Raw genomic sequence first — 26,970 nt, 5'->3', positions numbered from 1 at the left:
AATTGAGAAGAGACAAGCTGTAAGGGAGTGTTTGCTGCCAAGCTAGTAAAGATAAGGCTCCAGGCGCTCAGCCATTTCTGTCTTGTTGATTTATTACTAAAAGTTCAAAGCAGTTACAAGAGTTCAAACAAACGCGCCCATGCTTAACTCAATCAGTTGTCTCTTCTGAATCTTTGTGACGTCTTCTTGTCCAGCATGCCCATCGGTGCAGGGCACGCCTCCTACTTCCTTTGTTCTGTGAATAGCTAGTTCCGGGGATTGGTTGTCCCCTCCCTATTTCCCCCTCCAAGTCGGAAGACAGACTGCTAATGAGCTCTTTCGGCTCTCAGTAAGTGACTCCATCCCCCCTCCTCTCTCTAGCTGTCTCCCTTTCCCTGACATCTACTATCTGTATCTTGCTCTTTATTAATTTGGAAGAATTCTCTAAGTAATTCCTGTGCTTTACCTAGAATCTTTTCATTATTTAATTTTTTGCCATTAATTCTCCATCTTCTTTTTACCTTTCTGTTATCTCTTAATTCCACTGTAACTGGATTATGATCTGTTAGTAGTCTAGGTTGTATTTCTGTGGTTGTTGTTTTTTTAAATTTTAACATTAAATTATTTGAGATCCAGATACCATGTGTGAACTGTTTCTCTAGTGGATGTTTATATCTCCAAACATCTTTTAAATTTAAATTTTCAACCATTTGGAAAAAAGTGTGTGGAAGTCTGCCACCTTTTGACTTCTTTGTTGTGTTGGTGCGATCATATTCCAATGAGGTGACTCCATTGAAGTCACCTAATAGAGTAATCTCCTCGTCTATATATTCTAATAATTTGTCTTCCACTTTTTAAAAATACTGTGTTTTATTCCCATTTGGCGCATAAATCCCTACCACCACGATTTCTTCCATCCCTTTTTCCAATAGTACCCCCAATAATCTGCCTTCCTCATCCTTGAAAATTTGTTTTGCCTCTATTTGAGGGTTTATATATATATTACAATACCTCTTTTCTTTCTGGGATCTGATGATATAAATTCTGTTCCTAGCTTCTTATTTAGCAATACCCTTCTATGTCTTTTCGCTACATGGGTTTCTTGCAAACATACAACATCCCATCTTCAATTTTTTAGAATGCACTCTATTCACTTTCTTTTCAGTTTACTATTAAGACCATTTACATTCCAGGTAATTATGTTCAAGTCCATCAATCTCTATTCAATTTATCTAGTTTGTTTACTACATTAAAATTCTAAACCCCTGTTGTTTATAACTGTATTGGAGGTTCTTAACAAGACATTGAGAGAAGACTCAAAGGTGAAAGGAATTAAGGTTGGATACAAAGAATTTAAAATAAAAGCAATTGCTGACGATATAGTCTTAACCCTAGAGGATCCAAAGAGAAGTATACAAGAAGCTTTACAAAGAATAGAAGAATTTGGTAAAGTAGCAGAGTTCAAACTCAATAAGAACAAAACCAAGATGTTAGTCAAGAATATAAGTAAAGAAGAGATAGAAGAATTGCAGCAAGAGACTGGCATTACAGCGGCCAAGAAAGTCAAATATCTAGGAATATGGTTGACGGCAAAAAACATAAACCTGTATAAGGACAACTATGAAATTATGTGGAGAGATATTAAGAAAGATTTGTCTGGCAGGGAAAGAGGCCAAGAATAAAAATGAAGATCTTGGTTGACAAAAAAGAAAGAGGGGGCTTCGCCCTGCCAGACATGAGTATAAATTATGAAGCAGCATGCCTAATTTGGATAAGAGATTGGATAAAATTAGAAAATACAGACCATCTAGATTTAGAAGGATATGACAACAGGTACGGGTGGCACTCGTACCTGTGGTATGATAAAGTGAAAGTCCACAGGGGCTTTTAAAATCATATAATTAAAGGACCTTTATATGAGGTATGGGAGAGAAATAAAAATTTGTTAGAAAGAAAAACTCCTTGGTGGATATCACCAACAGAAGCATTAATTATTAAGAAAATCAACATGGAAGGAAAGAGAGCCACATATGAAGAGTTGATTAGAAAAACTGACCAAGGTATAAAGCTTAAGACGTATGAAGAAGTAGAGAACTTACTGACAGGGTGGCTACAGTACCACCAAGTTAATGAGATATTAAAAGAAGACAATAAGAGGTTGGGATTTGAGGACAAGAAATCAAAATTTCATATAGACATTATAGAAGGTAAAAACAAATTATTGTCAAAAATGTATGATTTATTATTGAACTGGTATACCAAAGATGAGGAGGTAAAAGAAGTCATGATTAAGTGGGCCATGGATTTTGGTTATAACATTGAGTTAGAAGCGTGGCATGAATTGTGGAATGTAAATTTGAAAGGAGTGCCTGGCGTGCTCTGGTCCATGGGGTCACGAAGAGTCGGACACGACTAAACGACTAAACAACAACAACAACAAATTTGAAATTTACGGCCTGTACGGCACTGCAAAAGAATATATGGAAAATGATATATAGGTGGCATTTTACGCCGGTAAAACTGGCAAAGATGTACAGAATGAAAAATAAATGTTGGAAATGTGGAGAGGTGGAGGGAGACCTCTGCCACATGTGGTGGAGTTGTGGTAAAGTGAAGGGCTTCTGGGAATTAATTTACGATGAACTTAAAAAAGTTTTTAAGTACACCTTTCCAAAAAACCCCGAAGCCTTTCTATTGGGATTAGTAGGAAAGGAAATTAAAAAGAAGGATAAAAACCTATTTTTGTATGCCACGACGGCAGCAAGGACTATGTTGACCCAGAACTGGAAAACAGATGTAATACCAACTATCATGGAATGGCAGGTTAAAATGATGAATTAAGCGGAACTGGCTAGATTATCGGGGAAATTACAAGATCAGAACAAACAGAAGTTTCATGAAAGTTGGAGTAAATATTTGGTGTATATAAGAGACAATTGTAAAACCTTAAAGACACTGGCAGGGTTAGAGTAACTCCAACAGCATGTGATTAACTAGATAAACAAACAAAATATGTGATGTAAGAAAATGTACGATACTTACCGAAGGGGTGGAGGGAAGTTTGAAGCTCGGCAGAGCCATAGATATATGTGAGACTTATTTGTATAATGAATGTATATGAGTGTATATTTAATGAAAATCAATAAAAAATTATGGGGGGTGGAATCTAAACTCAAATGAATTAATTATATTGTTCTTATCTAACAATTGTTCTTCTGCACTGAGGTTTCTATTCTCTCCCTTCTGACTCCTCTTCTCTTTCCATTGATGCTTCTCCTCCAAGCTCCTTTTTATACTTTCTCCAAAATTTTGCCATTTCTTCTATTGATCTTAATGTTTTTCTTCTTTCTTTGAACGTAAATGTCAGTCCCTCCGGAAATTCCCACTTATATCTTATTGAATTTTTCTTTAAGGCATCTGTGAGAATTTTATAATTTTGTCTTTTATCAAGTAAACTTTTTGGCAGTTCCTTAAAAATTGAGGTGTTCTTTTCATTGATTACTAATTTACATTGGCTTCTTTTTTGAAGCATTTTGTCTTTGAGTAGCCTTGAGTTTAAAAACACTAGGCAATCTCCTGGGCCTTTGTACATGTTTGATCTTTCTGATCTGATCCTAAATATTTTGTCCACATCCATTAATAATTTGTCTTCCTGTACTCCCATCCACTTTGCTAACTCTTGGATTATTTTATTCTCAATTTGTTCATTTTGGGATTCAGGAATTCCTCGAAAACGCAGAACCATTTGACGCTGATACATGTCTGATCCAATAATTGCTCTTGTGCCTTCTTTATCTCTGTTATGTCCTCCGATATAACCTCCTGATTTTTCCTCAGGTCTTTATTTTCGTTCTGAATCCTTTTGGATGCTTCTTCTTTGGATTGGATTGATCTTTATTACGGCCATTGGCCCGTCACACGACAGTTTCCCATACCAACATAATGTACTTGAACCTCCAAATTTAAAACCGTCAAAACTTACAAAAAGCAGACAAGAACCAAAGCAGAACAAAAACAAAAGACCAACATCATATATTACAATAAATTTGTAACATAAACATCACCCTCTGCTCATAAATTAATAGAAGACATCAGTGGTGATATCACCTAGTTACATCCTAAAACATAGATCATGGTTTAAAGGGATTTTCCGAGCCGCACAGGAGTCCGTTTCTCTTCTTTAGGGATAGGACACTGATCAAGAATCTGGCAACCGTGAGTGATCTTAGGGGGTCATCATCATTTAATAGATATCTCAGTTTGGCTTCATTCGTATCATCGGCAATTCCCTTTAGATATTGAGCAAGGAACTTGCTCCTGGCCGATGAGTGAAAAGCACAATCAAAAATTATGTGATGCAACGATTCCGGTGCCCCACAATTACAATCACATAAGAGCGATATCTGTCCATTGGAGAATCTATTTCTCAGCACGTTCGATGGGAAGGTGTTGAATCTTGCCTTTACAAAGGCATATCTATGAGCCGAAGAAGTTAAGGAATTCAAATAGTTTGGGAGTCTTAAGAGGGGTAATAAACCAAGGTTTAGAGGTGAGCAGGTACCATTGCCCAAGACCATTTTCTGCTGCAAGTCCATCTCCTCTTGTTCTTTTGTTCTTGTTCTTTTAGCTGGAACTATGTCCTGCTCTAGTAATTTGGATGGGGAGATTCCCATTGCCATAATTTTCAGCTGTAATTTTTTTACCCATGGGCTCTGGAAATCATCTCTCCACATACATTGTATCAAGTACAAGTTTGGGAGATTGTGCCATATAGATAACCAGTGACATAGTATGTGCTTCCACAGAGCGTTTTCCAGGGATACAGTATTAAGTTCCATGCGTAACGCTGTATTACTTACACAGTTGGGCAGTTTCCATATCCCTCTTAAAAACTGATTTTGAATAACCTCTAGGTGAGATAGGTTGACAAAAGTCCCCCAAATTGAGATGGCATAGGCAATTGTCGGGATCACCTTGGCCTTGAAGACTTTCAACGCCGATGGGATATGAAGGGCCCCATCGGTGAAGAAGAATCGCAAGATCGCCAAGGAGATAGCTTTGGCTCTATTTGTAACATAAGCTACATGGGCCTTCCATCTAAGGTTATGTTGTAACCAAACTCCCAAGTATTGGAATCTATAGACTTGTTCGATGACTCTCCCATCAATTCTCCAATTATGGAGTTTCCGGCTCTTTGAGGAAATTAGGATCTTGGATTTTCCATAATTAATTGTAAGGGAATTTGCGTTACAGTATGATCCAAAAAATTTTAAGGCCCTCCTGAGACCTACTCTAGAAAAAGAAAGGATGACTGCGTCATCCGCATATAGTAACAAAGGGCAGCGATAAAGTGCTAGGCGGGGTGCATGGATCCTTTCTTGAGCCTCCATTAGGGGAGTCCTCATATCGCTTATGAACAAGTTGAACAGGAATGGAGCCAATATACAACCCTGTCGGACACCTCTGTTAATGGGAATTGAATTGGTGAGATCACCCTCCGGGGTGAGTCTCACTCTAGCCGCTGAGATCTCATGGAGTTTGATTATTAGCCAGAGAAGCCTTCTGTCGATGCCCCAGCGGGAGAGTTTTTCCCAGAGGATGCTCCTGGGGATACTATCGAATGCTGCCTTTAGGTCAATGAATGCCACACAGAGTTGGCCACCCTTTGGGGTGGAATATTTCCAGGCAAGATGCTGTAAAATTAGAATATGATTAATTGTTGACTGCTTTGGGCGGAATCCAGCTTGTTCGGGCCCAATTAATTTTTTCTCTTCGGCCCATTGGTTAAGTCTGTTCAACAGGAAGCGGGCATACAGTTTCCCCACTATTGAGAGCAGACTGATATTTCTGTAATTCCCCGGGTCATCTGGTGAGCCCTTTTTGTGGATTGGAACGATAATAGCGTCCTTCCATACTTCCGGGATCATTCCAGAGTTGTTAACGGCATCGAAGATGGTCGCCAGGACTTTGTCCCACCAGTCCGCGTGGTATTTTATAGCTTCTGCCGGGATCAGGTCTGGCCCAGGCGCTTTCCCTGTTTTGAGTTTAACGATCAAGTCATGGATGTCTTCCGGATCGGTGGGGGGCCAGAGAGGAAGCTGTTCTTGAAATTCATCTCTTGTGTTAGCAATACAGTCAGTTGTGGCAAAGTATTTTTTTAAGTAAGATTCCCAAACCGGGGCAGGAATAATAGTCAAAGGGTATCTTTTAGTTCTTTTATTTACCAGGAGCCAAAATTGTCTGGAGTTCCGTGATGATGAGGCTTCTATGATTGCCCGCCATTGATTCACTTGCCATTCCTGTCTGGCTCCCTTTTGAATTTGCTTGTAGGCCGATTTTGCTTGGAAATATTCTTTTGGCAAGACCGTTGCCCCGGAGGCTTTATACTCTTTGTAGATGTTACCAAGAAGTTGTCTAGCCTGTTTACAAGCACTATTGAACCACAATGCACCTATCTTCCTTTGTGTTCGATTTATTTTATGCGTCGGGACAGAGAAAAAAGACGTTAGATCTTCCGACAGATTCAAGAATAGTCTTAGAGTTTGGTCATAATCATGATAATCCTCGATTAAGCCTGAATATGCTTGTTTTAGTCCTTGTTGGAAATATGCTGAGTATTTTTGGGCCTGTAGTTCGGACCATTTTACACTTTTGATTTGCAATACTGAGTTCGTAATCAGATGTGTTGGGTGTCTGTTTCCATCTGGGGTCCAGTCTATAGTCATTGTGGCATTGTGGTTGAATATTTTCAACTTTGAAATGGGAAAATTTGGGGAATATGTCATGAGATACTAACATATAATCCAGGACACTGTTTGCAGAGGAGCTTATGTGTGTAAACTCACCCGGTACGTCAGGCGGGCAGTTCCCGTTTAGAATCACTAAGTTTAGACGTAGTACCAATTGGTAAAGAAGGGTTCCCGCTTCATTTACCCTTTTGTCTTTGGAAAGTCTTTGATTATGGAGGGAGAGGTCATTAATGAATTCTGGGGTTATCCACCATTTGGCTTTGATTAAAGACTCCCAGTTTGTTGCAATGCGAGCATTGAAGTCCCCTGCTATAACATTGGGTATATTGGGGTATTTGGAGTGACAAAGAGTGAGATGTTCCTCCAAGATTCCCCATTTATTGTGTAAGTTTGCAATATTGCCTCCTGGCGGAAGATAAACATTTGTTATAGCAAGTTCAAAGTTTTTCCCCGTAATCAGGGCTGTAATTGCAAAGGTGGAAGCATTAACAAGCGTGAGTTTTGCCTGTATTTTCAAGGAAATTGCTATAACTAATCCTCCACTAGGCCGGCCTCCTTTAGTAGACGGGCATGCCGGTAGTGATGTAACATCAAAACCATTAATATCTACTCTCCCCTCTCCCCATGTTTCCTGCAAGAGAATTACTTGGTGTTAGTTTATTAGTTTTACAAAGTCCGGGTCAGATTTTTCCCCCTTCCAACCTGCTATGTTCCAGCTTAAAAGGGAGAACGGGGGAGGATTTGACTGAGATTTGGGTAGTCACAATGGGGAAGGGGGGAACGCTGGTCTTGGTGGGTTGTCAGATTTAAAGAAGTCAGTAATTTTCCTTTGACTAATAGTAGATGACTTCTCTCCTTTTGGCGCAGATGTACCTCTTGAGCTATTTGTAATTATGCTCTGCTCGCCCGATCCTATAGGGGTAGTGTCCTGGTTTGGTCTAGTCTCCTCTCTGAAATCCCTTGTTTTATCAGAGAGCTTATCACCTAGGGGAGCAGAGATTAAGTCGGTACAAGTTTTAACTGTTATTAGATTTCCCTTCCGTGGGTATATCATCTTATTTATATGGCCCAAGGGGTCTTCTGTCCAGTCCATATCGGTAGCGGTTTGAACTTCTAAATCATCAGCTAGAGATTCTCCGTCCGATAATGATGACTCCAGGTCAGGCATTGAGGAATGTGTCGAAATTTTGTTTACATTTTGCTGTTCTTTAGTAGGTGTAACCATTCTGGCTGGTGCAGGGAGAGCTGGTTCCAGATTAACTAATAGGGGTGACGAGACGATTGTCTGTATCGTTGCCTTGGATTTTATGGACCTATTTTGGGGCTGTGGGCTAAATTTGAGAAGGTCCACTGAGCCTCCAATGGCCCTGTTGGTTTGAATTTCTTTGTTTCCTATTTTGCTTTTGGCCTGAGACATCTTCTCTCTTAGTTTATCTAATTTATTTATTATTTTTTCTTTTTCTTGTGACTGTAATTCGTTAAATGAATTCATAAGGGCGCTTTCATCATTAGATATTCTGGAACCACCCAAGTTCGTTTCTGGTTGTGGACTGCAGGCAATCTCCTCCGTTCTCTGTGGGGAAAGCAACATCTCTTTGTCTGGCGATTTTGTAGAGCTTGTTCCTGAATCTAATATCTCTTTCTCTTTTTCCACAAGTAGTGGTTTTACTATGCTGTCCGCAAAAACCCTTGTGGGTATGATTTTTGTTTTTATAAATTTCCATTTTTGTCTTATTATTAATAAGGGTAGTCTCAGCGAACGGAAGGCTAAAATAACTTTGTAAGGGCCATTTGATTGAGTTAGCGGAAGTAAAGCATGAAGATCAATATGAACTATGCTTATTCTCAGGATTTTACTTAGGGCAATTTTAGCTCCTTCCAAGCTTGACCAGTCCCATATCTCAGACTTTATCGTTAGGCACACCTTCTTAGGTTGCAATGTTAGATTTTGCTTACACATGAGATCCTTTAGTTTGTATTTTCTCATCCCCTTTGCCCCAGAGTTTGGTGGGGCTATCACTGGAGGTCCCCTCTGGTAGTTATTTTTGAGGGCAATTTTGGCGTCCATATCCATCACTTTTTCCGTTAGCTTGGAAATTGAGCACGTCAGAAAGTCTATCTTTTTAAATATGCAGTCCAGTGTCCTAATGACTAGTTGTAAATGGGAGGACTCATTTCCCAGCTGGTTTTCTTTATCCCGGATCTTTTTCCCATCCACATTGGGCCCACCCTTGGTGGGAGTGCTCATTAGATTACAAATGTGTAAGGTGGTATTTTGGGACTTGGGAATGTTATTAGCTACATCCAAGTCACTTAGTGGAAGAAATCTATTGTATGTGGCAACTGCTGCTTGAAAATTTGACTGGTCTCTTCTTTCTTTAGCTTGTAGCTTGGGGCTAGGGAGAAGCAGTAATTCCTCTGCTTCTCTGAGGCGTTTCCTCTTGCCCATCGCCACAGTAGATATGAGCTAAGTAATGTAAATAATACAGGAGAGAAGAAGGGGACTTCCTACCACAGTCAATGATTTAGCTATACAGCTGAGTATTTAACTCCAGGGATTTCTCCGCAGTTCGTTGAAGAGCTATAATAAGAGTCAAATTCCGATAAAGATTTACCCCTGGTGAGGGCTCAAGTAGATCAGCTCAGCTCAGCCCTCTTCACGATTAATTGTTCAAGGGAAGGGCTCTCAATTTAAATCTTTATCCAGTTCCCCATCCCTCCCCTATTCGGTCTCCGGGAAAAGTGCAGGCAGGCTTTACTTGGAACAGAAGGTCTCACCGCTTTGTGAACTTCCAGGCTTTTGTTTTGTTTAATTTACACTTCCGTCTCCTCTCTCTTCACCCCTCTCTGCCGAAAACTTCTTCTTCACCTCTCAGAGTGTAATTTCAGCAACCCGAAGCCTCGCAGCCTCGCAGCTTTCCACACTCGCTGTTAGGATGACGAAGTGCAGCTGGAGAAGACGGCTCGAGAGGGAGGCTGGGTCCTCAAGCCCGTCGGGTTCAACTGCCCGTCCAGGCACCTGAGGACTCCTATGATCTCCTCTGGTCCTCCCCTGGCCTGGCTTCAAAACTTCGGCTTGGCTCTTTCCCTTCCCCAAGTATTAAAACTCTGCTCAGGCCCTGTCTCCAGGCTACAGCTACAGCAGAGGTAATCCAGTGCTCGGGAGTAATTTTAACCAACGCTTGCCTTCTAGTTCCTTGTGTAGCCGGCGATTCGGTGTCCTTAAACAGGGGAGTTTCTCTTCGGGTTCTGACTCTGGACTCCCGCTGATTCTTCCTGCTCCGGCGGTCAAGATTGATGGTGTCGTCTATTATTCCTTATCAGCAAAGCGCTGACTCATCTGGCACTTTCTCTGCTCACAGCTCAACATTCTTCCGCTCAACATTCTTCTGCTCTCAAGCTCCAGGTTAAAAGAAACAGTTGTGATTAAGAAAAATAAAATACTTAGTCTAAAACGAGTTAAAACGAGATAAAATCAATTAAAACTCAGTTAAAATTTGTGGAGCTCTGGAGCTGACTGCCTGGCCTGCCGCCATCTTGACCGGGACGTTTTTTGTCTTGATTTTAAATTCCTGAACTGTTTTGTTTAGCTCCTTATTTTTTATTGTCAGGTCTTTTACCTGACCTTGGAAATCTATTATTATTTTTAAATGTTGTTCAATCTTATTGTTCATTGAATCCAGTTTATCATTTATATTTTTGTTCATGTTAACTATCAAGTCTTTCAAATCTGCATTGGGATCAGTTTCTGCTATTGAATGTCTCCTACCTTGGGAGCTGGCAGCAACAGTTATTCTAGATTGTATTTTCTTCTCAGCCATCTTGACCTTCCATTTCTTTTTCTTATGTACACAGGTTAATATGCTTTGGCCCAGGTTTGGTTGGTGATATCTTTAAATAAGACCAGAGCCTCCAAGTCTGTAATATTTCAAACTGTTGAGATCCGTCAGGTTATGAATATTATTCCCACTATTTAATAACGGAAGAGATAGAAGAGTCAGCTTCAAATATAGAGGATGAGCACATCAACACATTTTGCCTGCACTTTTAAAATTGTCCGCCAGGTGGTGCTGTGCACTTTTCCTTCCTTTATTACTAGCCTTGGTTTGTCTTCTTTCCTGGTTCCTAGTTCCTAGAATGCTTTTTAACTGTCCTCCTTCTTTCTTTATTTCCTGTTTGCTTTCCAAGGTGAGGGTGAGTCAGCAATTAGCAAGCTGACCCCGCCATCTTCATCTGCCCTCAAACCTTTCTCCTTCCTTTGTCTCCTCCCTTCTGGCTCTCAAAACACTCTTGCAGTCCATTGTCGTCCTGGCTCTTCTCTCTTTCAATTCCTCTCGTTCTCCCCACCGCCTTTGCCACCACTTCTCTCCACGTACCTTCTGTCTGCTTAAACACCATTAAACAGGGTTCTTGCAGGTTGGGCAGCTTCTTCTTGCAGGTATTTATTTTATTTGATGTGTTTTGTCTTCTTTTAGTTTAGAATGTAATCCTCACAAAGCTTCTTAGTCCCAATTTTTAAAATCACGTCAGAGTGAACCTCCTTTTTCTAATTCACTCTATGTCACTGTTTTTAATAGAGTTTTACTCCCAGTCTCCCACGTATTGCTGATAGTATAGTCTATTTTAAGGGAGCCTGAGTTGGAGTTTCCAGTTGTAATATTTGGAGAAACCTGGTGCTTCCTCGTCTGGGTCTTGAGGCATCTCACTGTTAGGAGTGCCCCCTTTTAAGTGCCGGACTCTTCCTCCCATCTTCCACTTTTTGTGACAGGGCACAGAGAGTCTCTTCTAGCGCCGCTTGGTGTTTTTTCGGCCAGAGACCTCTTCTCTGGCTTTTTTCCAGGGGAGTTTACGTCACCCTCGTTCTCCCCTCACCCCTTTTACAGAGATTGGGTGTGCTCAACTGTATCAGAGCATTTCCCTCGACCCACCACTGAGCGCACCACACAGGGAAGTTTTATTCCCCCTATTTATTTGCTGACTATAATATCACAGAAGCGCTCTGGGAAGGCAGTGTGGTGCAGTCCTTAGTGTCTGAGATCCAGGTTTGAATCCCCACTCAGTCCGGAAGCGGACCTTGGAGTATGTCGCCTCCTCTAAGCCTACCTGGCAGGGTTGTTGTAGGGAAGAAGGGAGGACCATGGAGAAAAACTGGCAATAAGAAGCCTCTCCTTCCTAGGACGTTTGGAAGAAGAACTTGGAGAGTTGGAGCAGAGATTGCTCCCTTGCAGGGGATTGGACTAGATGACCGCTGGGGTACCGCTTTTTTGAAACAAGCCCTTCGCTTAAGGGCCTAGCTGGAGGGAGATGTGGCCAACCTGGTGCCAAATTCGCCTGGCGAATGTCAAACCCTGAAGTCAGGGCAGGGCAGGGCAGAACCCACCATCCGGGCTGCCAAATTCCTGGCACTGGCAGCGCTCCTCTGCCTTTAGGGGATTGGGGGTACCAATTGGTGCCATTGAAAGCGGCCTGGCAGAACCAGAGGTCGCCCAGGTCGCCGGTGCGGCTGACGATCAGTTCCCTCTCCGTCTCCGTCTGGGAGTAGACATTCAGGCGGTTGGCGTCCGACCCGTGCAGGTGGGCATAGAGCACCAGCTGGAAGGGAAACATAGTGCTAGAGCTGAGGGTCCGAGCCGCTTGCCAGCATGGAGCACAGGGTTGGCCGATATTATTCATATTCAATAATCAATATTGGTCCATATTTGTTATGATATGAGAGCAACGCAGCTGCAAACTGGCAGCTTGGTGAAAACATCACATGATGTGACTAGCTGTGGGAAAGAATCTTCCCGGAAGTTCACAGGCTTCTCAAAGCTTTGTGAAGTGTGTAATATGAGACCTTCCGTTTGCGCATGTGAAGGAAGTTTGAGTCACTTGCTTGCTGAACACTGAACTGTTCGGTCATGTTTTCTGTAGTGCTGCAAAGTCAGAAATAAAGAGATGTAAATAGACTTTCTGACTATCTCCTTTCTCTTGCCGGTATGCAAGGAGGGAGGGTGTGTGCATTTTCCACGCTGGGAAATGTCGCCTATCAAGATCTTCCTGGACTTGCGGGGATGCCAGCCAGAGGAAGATCACCGGTAAACAAGCTCCGAGAGCAGGGAGAGGGGCCAGCCTCTCCGGAGGGGGCTTGTTTTCCAACAATTTCTATAGAAAACAAATAGTAAATGATGATAAAAACCTCCTCCCATATTTCCGCAAATAATAAATCGCAAATGATGATGATAATAATAATAATAATAATAATAATGGACTCACATGGCAGGACCCGTCTGTTGCCAGGGTGGGGTTGACCAGCTCAGCTCGGCCCGGGTGGGTGCCGGCGACGTAGATGAAGTACCTGTTGAATGGTTTCTTTAAATGTAAAGGTTCATCATTGTTCCACTCGATGTGTATATCTTAAAGGGGCCAGAGCAAGGGCCAGAGCAAGATAACGAGACCCAACTTTAAAGCTGTGAAACATAGCAGGTGCTGCTGAGTTGTATTTGATTAAGGTGTGTCAGCATTTGGGTTTAGTATATAAGGAGCAGCACCTAGCTCTCCCATTACCCTGGGGTTTGGGTTGGTGGTTGGGTCTGGTTTGGTTGTTAATGTATTTAGTGTAAATGGAGTTTTTGTTTTTCTTATTAAAACCTTGTTTAAGTTATTTTTGAGTCCTTTTCATTTTTAATGCATGATCTCCCCAGCAAGCTATCTGCAGCGCTACCATACTACAAATAGCCAACATCTTTGGTTATGGGCCCAGCTGCTGAGTGGATGACTGCATATTTTTGGACTCTGAGAAAGGTTTGAAAACTCCTTCTCCTGTTAGTGTAATTTTTTGTGGGTCTGGAAGAGTTCCAGAATGGTTGACCGGGTTCCTGAAGCTGAGAAGGCTCTGGTCTTCCCACAGCTAACAGATGAGAACTATAGTTTATGGTCTTTTCGGGTGGAGGCGCTTTTGACCTCTAGAGAAGTATGGACCTATGTAACTGATGACCCTCCTAACCCTGTGACTAATGCTTGGTCGAAAGGAGATGCAAAAGCCAGGGCGATAATTAATTTGGCAGTCAGCGACCAGCAAGTAGTCTATATAAGAAATAAGAAAACTGCCAAAGAAATGTGGGACAGTCTTGCAGCAGTGCATGTTAGAAAAGAGTCAGCATCTGCATTGACGTTTTTCAAGCAGTTGTACCAGACGAAGTTGCAGCCTGGTGGTGATTTGGCAGCACACTTGAGACGTCTGGAGGCAATACGTGGCGAATTAATTCGAAGGGACATGGTGATACCTGATATTCAGTATGTTTTTATCATCCTTCGTTCCCTTAATGAGGACTTTGATGGTATAGCTAGCCAGATATCTGCTGTTCCACCAGCACAATTAACTGTGGAAGGGGTAACGGCAAGATTAATGGGCGAGTTGGATAGAAGGGAGGCTTGTGCCATAAGCACTCCTATTTCCAGAAAGAATGAGGAACGCCATATGCAAACCTGTGGTGATACAACTGCATTTAAAGCTGCAAAGCGTTGTTGGTTCTGCAATAAGCAAGGACATTTTGCAAAGGACTGCAGAGCCAAAAGAAAGCAAAGTACTCCCAAGTCTGTTTCTGTTCGTCAGTCACGGTTGTCAGCCCAGCAGCAGACATCGTATAGTAAAGACAGAAACGAGCCGCGAGCTTTTCATGCTTGGACTACAAATCGTAAAAGAATTAAAGATGCCAAGTGGAAGTCTTTTATTATAGACTCTGGAGCATCTCAGCACATCTGCAGTGATCGAAGCTTGTTTATTTCTTTCGAAGAGGAAATTGGTAATGTACATTTAGCCAATTCACAAGTCTTGCAGTCGCTTGGCAGAGGTACTGTTAAACTTGACTCTTTAAACATTACAATAGCAAACTGCATTTACTGCCCGTCAGTGGACAATTTATTGTCAGTAAGGTGCTTTGCTCGTCAAGGCATAACTGTGCGTTTCTTAAAATCAATGTGTGAGTTTTTTGATGGGAACAAACGTTTATTGTATGCCCGGGACTCTGATGGTTTATATAGACTGTATTTTCGCACCTACTCCCAATCGCCTATAAATTGCAGAGCAGCACAGTCAAGCCAGGGGTTGAGGAATGTAAGGCCTCATTCCGGGTGTGTCCATGAGGCGCACAGAATTCTGGGACACCTGAATTTTGCTGATGTAATTAAGACAAAGAATATCGTTAATGGCCTCAACTTAAAACCATGTAAATTCTTTATGCAATGTCTATCCTGTTGCAAGAATAAGATTAAGGTTGCACGCAAGGGTAGGTGCTCAGATAGGAAAGTAACTGAACCATTTGAGCGTGTACATTGTGATTTAGTTGGGCCACTCCCACCATCATTAGGAGGTTCTAAGTACTGGCTTACTCTGATAGACCAGTATAGTAGATACTGTTGGACTTATGCAATAGCTGAGAAGTCCCAAGCATTTGAGAAGTATAAAGTTTTTTGCAACTGGGTAAAAACGCACTTTAACAAACCAATTAAGAACCTGTTTTCTGACCGGGGCGGGGAATTTGTTTCTGAGGATTTTGAGAAATTCCTGGAAGCGCAGGGGACTACTCATGAGTTATCTTGCCCCCGAAGTCCCTGGCAAAATGGGCTTGTTGAAGTTGTGCAGCGTGACCTACAGGCAGGGGTTAAAACGTATCTGCATGATGCTAATCTGCCCAAAGACTTTTGGGCTGAAGCACTTAATGCATTTTGTTACGTTAGAAATCGCAGTTATCATACTGGTTTAGATGTCACCCCCTATGAGAAACTGTTTAAAAAACGCCCTAATCTGAAATACCTCCGCATTTGGGGTTCAGATGTAATTATGCATTATCCTGCTAAGCAAAAATTGGGTGAACGTAGTGTCCAGGGAAAATTAATGGGCTACCAGCAGGGGGCGTACAGAATTTACATACCAGCAACTGGCAAATTTCATATTACCAGAAGCATGATACAAACTGTAAATTGGAATGGAGTTGCTGTCTTCCAAGATACTGATGGTATAGATAATACTGAGGAAGAAGAGGAAGAAACAGCAGAAGAAGCAGCAGGAAATAGTGCTTCTGAATTAATGGGAAAAGACAAAAAGCCTGTTGAGTCTGATAAATTGTTTGATGATTTAAAGTCACAGGCACCCGAGGGGAGGTCAGATTCTCTTGAGTTTTCTGACCGTGAGCTTAGCCTACAGGCACCTCTTCAATCTGACAATGATTTACAACCTGAAACTAGTGGTTTACTTAGTCCCATTAAGTCTGAGAAGTCTGACTCTCCTTCTGGACTGAGACGTTCAGATAGAAAGAGACAGAAGCCACAACGATTTGCAGATGAACATTTTAATACTGTGTATGCCAATAAGGTAGTTTTTGAGCCAAAAAGCTACAGTGATGTTCAGAAATTACCTAAGCAACAAGCTGCAAATTGGTATAAAGCTATGAACTCCGAGATAGCTTCTTTAAAAGAGCATAACACTTGGTCTCTTGTACCACAAACCCCAGATATGAGACTTATTGATTCGAAATGGGTTTATAGAGTTAAAACGAATGACAAAAACGAAGTTGTAAGGTACAAAGCAAGATTAGTTGCTAGGGGTTTTCAACAAATTCCAGGCGAAGATTATGATTTGTGTTATTCACCAAGCGTAAAATATGAAACAGTTAAGCTTTTGTTAAAAGATGCATCACAGCGTGGACATTCCGTTTATCACCTAGATATAAAAACTGCATATTTGTTTGCAGATTTAAAAGAACAAATTTTTATGCGTGTTCCTGAAGGCATAGACGCCGCTGAAGGTTTGGTATGCAAATTAAACAAATCCCTTTATGGTCTGCACCAAAGTGGAAGGAATTGGCACCAAACTTTAGCAAAAGAATTGCTGGATATTGGTTTTTCACAAGGAAAGGCAGACAATTGTGTGTTCATAAAGGAAAGGGCAAACTCTGTAACAAAAATATGTGTGTATGTAGATGACGTATTAATTTCTACAAAAACTAAACAGGAATATGAACAGGTGGTATCACAGTTACAGAAGAAATTTGATGTAGTGGAATTAGGCATAGCTAAAAATTACTTATCCATGCAAATTGAGAAAGGCAAAAATGGATCTTTTCTGGTTCATCAAACTGCAAAAATTGATGATCTTGTTGAAATGCTATGTTTAGAAAATGCAAATGGGAAGGAAACACCTATGGTGTGTGGTTTCACCTTTACAGGTGAAGACAAGCCATTTCCTAACAAAACTTTGTATCGTTCTGCTATAGGCAAGCTAAATTTCATTCAAAGAATCTCAAGACCAGATATAACTTATGCTTTTCACTTTCTGGCAAAATTTGTGGAAAAGCCTACTACACAATGTTTCTCTGCTCTTAAGAGAGTGGTAATGTACCTTAAACATACCAAACATTATAGGTTGCAGTTTACAACATGTATTGACAAAGGTTTTGAAATTTTCTGCGATGCATCTCATGCAATGGAACAAAATAATTGCAGGGGTGTGTCTGGTATGGTGTTTTGTTATAACGGTTGTCCATTTGAATGGAAGTCCCAAACACAAACCATTATTTGTCTCTCCACAACAGAAAGTGAATTGTGTGCATGCGTTCAGGCCACTCGTGATGTAGAATGGTATCTGCAAGTGTTTGCAGACCTACAGATGCAAGTAACACTACCAGTAAAAGTTTACCTTGATTCCCAGAGTGGACTTGCTATCCTGTGCTCAGAGACCAATACGCAGCGCACTAGAGTCTTAAGGTTACGTTTAGAATTTGTAAAGCAACTAATTGCTGATGAAATGGTTGTATTTGAATATGTTCCTGGTGACAGTCAAATTGCGGGCATTTTTACAAAAGCACTTCCAAAGGTTACACATGAAAAACATGTACAAAGTATGCTTTCTGTTTTTGTTCCACAATGATGAACCGCAGGGGAAATGTTGAATGGTTTCTTTAAATGTAAAGGTTCATCATTGTTCCACTCGATGTGTATATCTTAAAGGGGCCAGAGCAAGGGCCAGAGCAAGATAACGAGACCCAACTTTAAAGCTGTGAAACATAGCAGGTGCTGCTGAGTTGTATTTGATTAAGGTGTGTCAGCATTTGGGTTTAGTATATAAGGAGCAGCACCTAGCTCTCCCATTACCCTGGGGTTTGGGTTGGTGGTTGGGTCTGGTTTGGTTGTTAATGTATTTAGTGTAAATGGAGTTTTTGTTTTTCTTATTAAAACCTTGTTTAAGTTATTTTTGAGTCCTTTTCATTTTTAATGCATGATCTCCCCAGCAAGCTATCTGCAGCGCTACCATACTACAAATAGCCAACAGTACCCTGTGAGTGAGGAGCACAAAAGGGGGAACTGACGCATGGCCAGCAAGATGCCACCCCAAGATCAAGATTTATTCATCATGGTGACCCCAATGTAAAAAGTTTGTAAAGCTCTGTTATACACTCACACTCACTCTGTTATACACTCACACAGAGGGCCTTCTCGGTAGTGGCACCCGCCCTATGGAACGCCCTCCTATCAGATGTCAAGGAAAGAAGCAGCTATCTTCTCTTTAAAAGACATCTGAAGGCAGCCCTGTTTAGGGAAGTTTTTAATATTTAATGCTGTTTTGTTTTTAACACTCCATTGGGAGCCGCCCAGAGTGGCTGGGGAAACTCAGCCAGATGGGCGGGGTAGAAATAATAAATTCTTCTTCCTATTATTATGTATAGCTCAGTTGGTAGAGTAGTAGACTACTACTAATAATAATAATTTATTTATACCCCGCCCATCTGGCTGGGTTTCTCCTCTTAATCTCAGGGTCATGGGTTCGAGTCCCAATTTGGGCAAAAGATTCCTGCCTTGCAGGGGGTTGGTCTAGATGACCCAAGGTGTCCCTGTTGGGATCCACAGAATGCTGTGTGAGATAGTAAGTCTGTAGGCTTGAGGTTGCTAGCTGATGCAACTGGCTGATGCAGTCAGCCTGCAATACTCTCTATGGAAGTGCTGGGTCAGAATGACAGCAGTAATGTGCTGACAGTTGATTGGCTGTCATCGGTTTAAAAGGGAAACCTGTCCAGCAGAAAGGTGGTGGTGTAGAGGAATGTGGTCAGAGAGAGTGTGTGTCTTCCTATTTCCCTTAAGGTGCAGCCAGGTACTCTGTTTGACTGTATAAACTGCTTGTGCATTATAGCATAGCCTGTAGATATTTGTATATATATAGCTCACAATAAATATACTCCACTGAAGAACCTGGAACTCTGAGCATTTCTGCTAAAGCACCATGAAGAATTCGTGACAGGGTTATGGGCCCAGCACGCTTCCGCTGCGCAAGAGTACAGGTAGCAGTTATCTAGCCGTGGGTGCTGGAGGTGAGCTGCAGGGATGGAGCAGTCCAGAGCTGGCATGTTGCTGGAGAAGCTGACGGCCACGAACTATAGCATCTGGTCAGTCTGCATGCAACACTTCCTCAAGCGTGAGGGCCTGTTGAAAGTGGTGGAAGATCCACCACAGCCCCCTGAGGAGGATGAGAAGGATGAGAAAGCCTTGGCTATGATCATCCTTGGAGTGGATGACAGCTAGCTAGTCTATGTAGCAGATAAGGTGACGGCAAGTGAGGCGTGTAATGCACTCAAGGCTGTCCATGTGTGAGAGACAGCTGGCTCTCTGATAACACTGACCAGGAGACTGTACCGGTGTCGGGGGGAAACTGGTGACTCCCTGGTAAACCACCTAAAATTCCTAACAGGCTGTTTCCAGGAGCTAGCCTTAAGAGGGAGGCCTGTGGGGGAAGAGGACAAAGTCTTTATAGTCCTGAGTTCCCTTGATGACAGCTATGATATGCTGGTCAATTCCCTCGAGTCGGTAGAGACCGATAAGCTGACTCTGAAATACGTTACCGGACGATTGTATGCAGAGGAGGACAGGCGTGTAGCGCGAAAGACGACCTCAGCCCAGCTGTCGGAGCATCCCAGAGGGAACAACAGCTGGGAAGAGCAGAGGTGTTGGGAGCCAGAGAAACAGCCAGGAGGAGCTGCTGCAGACCAGCCAGTAGTCAACAAAGTAAAAAGGTGTTTTTGCTGCAAGTCCAGTGGACATCTGCTTCAGGACTGTCTGAGAAAACAACAAAAACAGCAGAAGCACAGGAGGCAGCAGAGAGAGTCTACAGCTTGGGTGTTTGCCGATGGCCAAGAAAATGAAGAGCTGTGGGTTCTGGACAGTGGAGCTTCTCAAACCTTTTGTAAAAGAAAAGCATTGCTGACTGATGCTAGGGCTTCAAACGAAAAGTCTTGCTACAGGCCAGAAAGCTAATGTGATTTGTGAGGGGGAGATTGTGTTCCCACAGCTGGGACACACATTCAGGAATGTGTTGAGTGTGCCTAGTTTGCAAAACAATCTCCTGAGTATTCCTGATTTGGCAAAAGCAGGCTTTGAAGTAAACTTCATGGGAGATCAGTGCCAGATAAAGCAAAATGGGGCAGTGTTGGTAAATGCTAACCTTAGAACTAATATGTATGTACTGCGGTGTGAGTCTAAGGTTGCGTATGTGCAAAATGTCCCAACCCACAATATGTGTATTCATCTCCTGCACAGGCGTCTAGCTCATGCTAGCTTTAAGGTGCTGAACAAAACTTTGGAGTTGGGGGGGGGGGGATGAAAAACATTAAAAGTTGTGATAATTACTTAGACTGCAATATTTGCAAGGAGGTTAAAAGCCGGGCTTGCCCCAGTAGCAAGAGCAAGCCAGAGAGAAACTAAAAAAACCACTGGAGTTTATTCATGCTGATGTAACTGGTCCTTTTCCACCAAATGTCTCCCATAACAAGTATTGTTTAATCCTAGTAGATGACTATTCTAGAATTGGCTGGGTCTACCCACTAAAGCAAAAGTCTGAAGTTGCCCAAAGTTTGAAGTTCTGGGTAAGAAAGGTAGAAAGGCAGCTTGGCCAAATGGTGTGCTCTATTCAGACGGAATAGAAAAAAAGGGAAACCTGTCCAGCAGAAAGGTGGTGGTGTAGAGGAGTGTGGTCAGAGAGAGAGTGTGTCTTCCTATTTGCCTTAAGGTGCAGCCAGGTACTCTGTTTGACTGTATGAACTGCTCATGCATTATAGCATAGCCTGTAGATATTTGTATATATATATAGCTCACAATAAATATACTGTCCTGAAGAACCTGGAACTCTGAGCGTTTCTCCTAAACCACCATGAAGAATTCGCGACAGTCCCTTCCAACTCTGCAATTCTAGAATTCTATGATTCTATGTCATCTATCCTTGGTGCCATCGCAAAGGCGGGCAGGGGCCACGCAGCCGCTCAGCAGGCATGGCCGCTTGCCTGGGGCGCAGCTCTGGGGACCTGGAAATGTTGGGACGGTTAATGGGGAGCCTCCAACCTCAGTGGCAGTCTATCTGGTTGGCCGGGTTTCGGGGAGGCAGAAAAGAAAGCCTTACTTTGGGGGCCACAGTTCCTGAACTGCACGTTGTCCAGCGCCACACTCGCCACTGAGGAGAAGGTCACCTGCGGAGGGGGAGGCAGCGCTCTTGACATGCTCCGGAGAAGGAGCCGGCCGGGGAGGGCGAGGAGCCCGAGACCCACCTGGAAAGCACTGCGGACTCTTCTGGTGTAGGTCACCAGGGGGCGCCAGGCACCAGAGGACGAAGTGGGGCTTCGTCACAGGGGGGCAACGTGGCCGCTGTGGCTCAGCTCCACTGTGAAGCTCCTGTTGAGTCCTGCAGGGGAAGGGCAGAGGGGTGAGGGACCGGGGGGGTAATCTAGCCTGATCCCTGCAGGTGGGACCCGTAGATATAGAAACAGAGGAGTGAGATGGGATCCGAGGGTCATCTAGCCTGACCCTAGCGAGAATTGTGGATTGCCATCTAGTCTCGGCCGCTCTCGCTTTTATCGGTCAGCTGCCAGGAGTGCCAAAGGCAGACGGGAAGCAGGGCATCTGTAAATGTCACGATAAGAACAATAATGATGGTATTTCTTTACGCTGACCCTACAGTATTCTGGAAATCAATCAATAATAATTATTATATGATATGATATGTCCTGCAGTTTAGAAACAGTATGTGATATTGATATGGAATTACGACAACTGTGCCAGGTGGCATTTCCTCCACCACACAGGGGGAAAGGCCGAGTATGTGGCTCTCCGCCCGTTGGATTTCCGACTGCCAGCGCCCCAAGCTTATCTTTCTCAGCCATGCTGTACCAGGCGTGGAGCTCACAGGCTGAGGACGTGTCGCTCAGGGTCAGGGAGCAGAGTCGGGCGGGGGCAGCAGGCAGCTTGGCTCGCTGCTCCAAGGTGCTCATGTACCAGCCTGAGGGGTGGTTGGGGAGCGCCAGGTCAGTGCCCAGCGTGTGGCCCTGTGCGCCACCGGTCCTCCCAGCTGACGTCCTCCCAGCTGACGTCCTCCCAGCTGACGTCCTCCCAGCTGCAGGTGGTGCCTTCAAAGAGTGGCTGGGGAAACCCAGCCAGATGGGCGGGGTATAAATAATAAATTTATTATTGTTGTTGTTGTTGTTGTTGTTGTTGTTATCATCAAAGTCGCAGGCCAAGGTGGTGCCTGGCAGTACCAGCCCATTCCAGTAGCCTGGAAGGAGAAGGAATCAGGCGCCCTGAGCAATCTACAGTTCCCAGAGTTCAGGGTTAAGAAACCCCTGTTCCCCCCATGAGCTACAGTTCCCACAGTTCCCTAGGGAGATAAATAGGCTTGGGAACTGTAGTTCTGTCAAGGGAATCACAACCCTCAATGCCCAGAGCAAGCAATAGTTTCCAGGGTGCGTTGGGGGACATTGTGGGAATGGTAGCTTGTTCAGTTTCCCAAGGAGACCTTCTAAGAGCTATAACTCCCAGAGTACCCTTGGAAAGGCTGTGTGGAATATTCTCCTCCCATAGGAAACTACAGTTCCCAGGGTGCTTTGAGGGATGTCAAGATGGGTTAAATCACTCTCTGCGAGGGGAATCAAGGCACATCTCCCTGATTCCTTTGGTGACACCAAAACTTACCACAATGGCTCTTGTCAGAACAATCCTAGGGGTCGCAGGTGAAGTTGCAGGTGCCGGCGCTTGAGTTCCCATAGCTAGGAAATGGAGGCCCAGCTAGGGGGGGAAAAGGGGGGGACGTGCCATTAAAAGGAGAGGAAGGGTGAGAGAGACAGGGAACATCCTAGAATGGGAGAGATGGAAGGGGCTCAAATGTCATCTAGTCCAACCTGCTGCAAGGAAGCTCATAGCTATAATTCCCAGGACTTGGGAATTGAGAGAGGGAAGAGAGAGAAAGAAAAAAAGCATAGAGAGGGACAGGATTCACAGCCCTCTGTCTCCCCTCACCCCCCTGGCTCACTCCAGCCCAGCAGGGCACCCCACAGCACCCACAGGCATGCCATTCTCACAGCAGCGCCCAGCAGGAATTTGCCCCCACCTTATCTGCATGCCGGCAGGGCGAGATGGGCCAAAGGATGGCGGGGTGGAGGCAGAAACCAGGACTTTGGCCCCTGCACCCCAAAAGATGCCTGGGGGGCCAGGAGCCCACCTCGTGGGGCTATCCTGGCCTCCCAGGCACCTATTCTGCTCTGGCAGAGCCTCCCGTGCCAGAGGCAGTCTACCTGGGCTGCTCCTGAGGGAGCTTGGAAGCAGCGCTCAGGGAAACGCTTCGAGAAACCAGAGGAAGGCCAAGGCCCTTCAGGTGCTGTTGGGACGATTCCCTGAGGGGGTTTTGGGGGGCCCTCCTGTGAGGGGAATCAGAATTTACAGGGTTAAACAGCTCAGAGTTCCAATCGTCCTGCCTTCTGATGGGCGGAGAGATCCTACATCCAGGATCTGTTCTTTGTCTGTGTGTGACAAAGAACGCTTTTGTTGCTGAGCAAGCAGAGACAAGATGCCTGCTGTCTCGGATGGTTTGTTTATTTTTACTGTTCCGCTGTAAATAAAGCTGTTTGTTTAGAACAACAGCGTGTGGACTCTGTCTTCTGCAAGCTTACACACCAAGTGGCCGTGCTGTGCACCCTCTGCTGAGTCCTGAAAGCAGACTAGAATGCAGGGAAGTCTGCCGGACTCCATCACACCTCTGGCCTTCCTTCTCCGCAGGGACCCCCAACTTATCCTGGGACCCCGTGAGAGAGATGGGGCACCCACCTCACGAGGGAGACCAGCGCCACCCAATGGCCAGGCTAGGCCCAACTGCCCTCAACCAACATGGTGGCGGTGGCGCGTCTTCTGCCCTTTCTTCCCACCTCCGGTCTGTTTGCCTCTCCTCCGGTGGTGCCTCTTTCCAGTTACACTGCCCTCGTCCAAAATGGCCCCCCTAGGACCCCCTCGCTCAACACATGCACACAGCAGCAACATCAACAATAAAAACAACAACAGAAAACAAACATTTACAGGTGTTCTCTCATGGGGTCAGAAGAGGGAGGTGCAGGAGGAGCGAGGATAGAAAGAGGTGGGAGAAACGGGCTGGAATGACCCCACGACAGCCATCTTAGGAGAGGCATGTAGAGCAGAAGAAGAATGGGAAAGAGGCCGGAAAATAGACGATGGCCCTTGGAGAGTTGGCGGGCTCCAGAACTGAAGAGGGAAACAGCAGGCAGGAATGCTTCCATGGTGGAAAAGGGTGGATACTGTTAGTGGATACTCCTGCAACTCTGAGAAGAAAAACTTTGAGTGTATTCAAAAGGGACTGATTCGGGTGTCCTACATGGCAGGAAATGAAATTCCTGCTGATCTGTTGTCTAAGGTTGTTAACAGAGAACAACTTAAGGTTTACGTACAGAGGTTGCAATTGGGTTGAACCACAGGTACTACAGGTTACACGGAAAGGGGGAGGATGTTAGGATATTTCCGTTCCACCTTAAGAGGGAGCAGGCTGTGAGTCACAGAGTCTGCGTATTTCCTGTTACAGGATGTTTATGTTTGCTATTGCTTTCGTTTTCCCTGTCTGTGCATGAACGCTGAAGCAGACGGACATGTCTTTCCTTTGTTCTGACCAACGTTGAATAAACTATAAATATGCTCTCCTGCTGTGCATCTTTTGCTGTGTGGATTCTGCTGAAAGAGTGTGCACTAGCCTAGGAATGTGGATTCTAAGGCTTCGTGTCGCTAAATGATACTGCGTGACTGCGTGACTACAGAGGCAGATGGATCGTCCGGCAGCCGGCTTGGGGGCTCAGATGGACGTTATCTCCCTGGCAGTATCCCAACATACTGCCTCCAGCGCCATTTTGGGAGAGGGAAATATTTTCGAAGTGCCTCCATGTTAAAAGTGGGGGGTGGATCTCGGCAGCAATAGGTCGGCCTTTTCGTTGTTTTTGGCCAATCACAGATCGGGTTGTGGGCGGGGCCAGCCGTTTGGCGCTTTTTCTTCTCAGAGTTTCCTGCAACTTTTCGAAGACACCTGAAGGAAGCCGTGTTGAGGGAAGCTTGTAAGTTTTGTCATGTTTTTGATACTGTATTCTGTTGGGAGTCACCCACAGTGGCTGGAGAATGATAATTATTATTATCATTAATTTTAAAATTTGAGAACAGAAAAGAATGTGAGAGGGTTACGAAAAAAAATGATGAATTCAAAATCACACAGGAAGCAACATGGGACGCTCTATCTATTTTACAAATGCAGGCTAAGGAGAAAACACTCAGGATACGAGGGGTCCCTGAAAATCCAGAAGAAAATATACAAAAAAATCATTATAAAAGAGCTAGCAAGTTGGCTAGAGATAAAAGAAGATGAAATAATAGAAAATGTAGAAATTATATTCAGGGTAAATTCTAGAAAGGCAAAGGCAAATAAATGGCCTGGGGACTGTCTAATCACATTAACATCAAATAAATTAAGAAATATGATTTTACAGCATAGAAGGAAAAGGCTGTTCAAAATAGGAGAGGAAATTGTAATTCTGAGAGAGATTCCGCCATGCCTGCTTAAAAAGAGAGAAAAATATCAATTCCTGACAAAAGCCCTAAAAGCAAAGACAATAATTTTCAAATGGGAATTTCCTGAAGGAATTTCTTTTAATTTCAAAGGGAAGAGAAGAAGACTAGAAACAGTGGAAGATGCAGAAATTTTTTAAAGAACATTCAGAGATGAATTAGGGGGTGATAGACAAATTGTAGAAAAAGAATCCAGCCCAAAAAACGTAAAATCCAATAGTGCAAACCAAGAAGACAGCTCAGGAAGTGATTAAGAGAATAAACAAAATAATAATAATAAATAATAATAATAAACAAACAATAACAATAAAATATATTGTAAATAAACTCTGTGATCTATCTAATTTTAATAAATAAAGGTGAAATTAAAAATACTGTTGTGGAATGTTAACGGATTAAATGAAAAGAAAAACAAAATAGAGCATATATTGGGAAAACAAAGAAATGACGTTATCTGCCTACAAGAAACACATGTTACAAAAGAACATAGAAGAGTTTTGATCAATGCCAAATCAGGAAATGAATTTATAGCAGCCGACCAAGTTAACAAAAGAGGAGTGGTAATATTGTTGCATAAAAGCAGCAATGCAAAAGCCAGCTGCAGGTGGCTGGAAAGCAAAACAGGATGTTGCTGTCTGGAGCTGTACTGCTGGGAAAAAGGGGCAGTCCATTCACTGTACTGAGCACCGGATGTTAGCTCAGAGTGTCATCTGACCTGTGCTGGAAGTGCAGGGGCGGAGTTGTGACTCTTCTAATGGAGTCTGAAGGGGGCAGTCACGATTCTATGTACTGCTGAATGACAGGAATAAAAGTCATGTAAAATAGACTCCTGTCTGTCTCATTTCCCCTCCCTGGGGGGGGGGGGGGGGGAGCTGGAAGAGAGAAGCAGAGGGTGTGTTCTTTCTCACGTCTAATGAGAAGAATCGCCGATATACGACCAAGTCTGCCGGGGGTTGCAGACGGAAGGTAAACAAGTGTCTCACTCAGCTGCCTCGGGGGAGGCCAGGTACCTCTGACTGTGAGCTGAGATACTGACAAATATATGGTAGATCTAGTCTGGATCCAGAAATGATATTTTCAGACCTGAAAGGAAGAATAGTGATACTTAAAATTAGAAATCAAGGGGGGAAATTGATACTAGCTGGAATATATGCACCAAATGGGAAAAAGTAGCCTTTTTAAAGAATTTAGAAATAAAGTTGATGGACTATCTGGAGAACAAAATAATATTAATGGGAGATTTTAATGGGGTAATAAACCCACAATTAGATAGATCTGGAGGAGGAAAAAACCACGGGAAATTACCATCTACCTTTGAGAAACTGATTGAAAATTTAGATTTAGT

The 26,970-nt window shown here is 43.6% G+C and overlaps 2 pseudogenes; both read right to left on the bottom strand.

The window, feature by feature from the left end:
• The window catches only part of LOC144326322 (apical endosomal glycoprotein-like), a 216,467-nt pseudogene extending 194,455 nt beyond the window's left edge, over positions 1–22,012 (bottom strand).
• On the bottom strand, positions 3,209–6,261 carry LOC144326423 (uncharacterized; annotated as a pseudogene).
• Positions 22,013–26,970: the final 4,958 nt, after the last annotated feature.

This window comes from Podarcis muralis, chromosome W (genome assembly GCF_964188315.1).
Source record: "Podarcis muralis chromosome W, rPodMur119.hap1.1, whole genome shotgun sequence".
NCBI lineage: Eukaryota > Metazoa > Chordata > Lepidosauria > Squamata > Lacertidae > Podarcis > Podarcis muralis.
The sequence above is the reverse complement of the archived record's forward strand: the minus strand, read 5'-3'. Positions and strand labels throughout refer to the sequence as shown.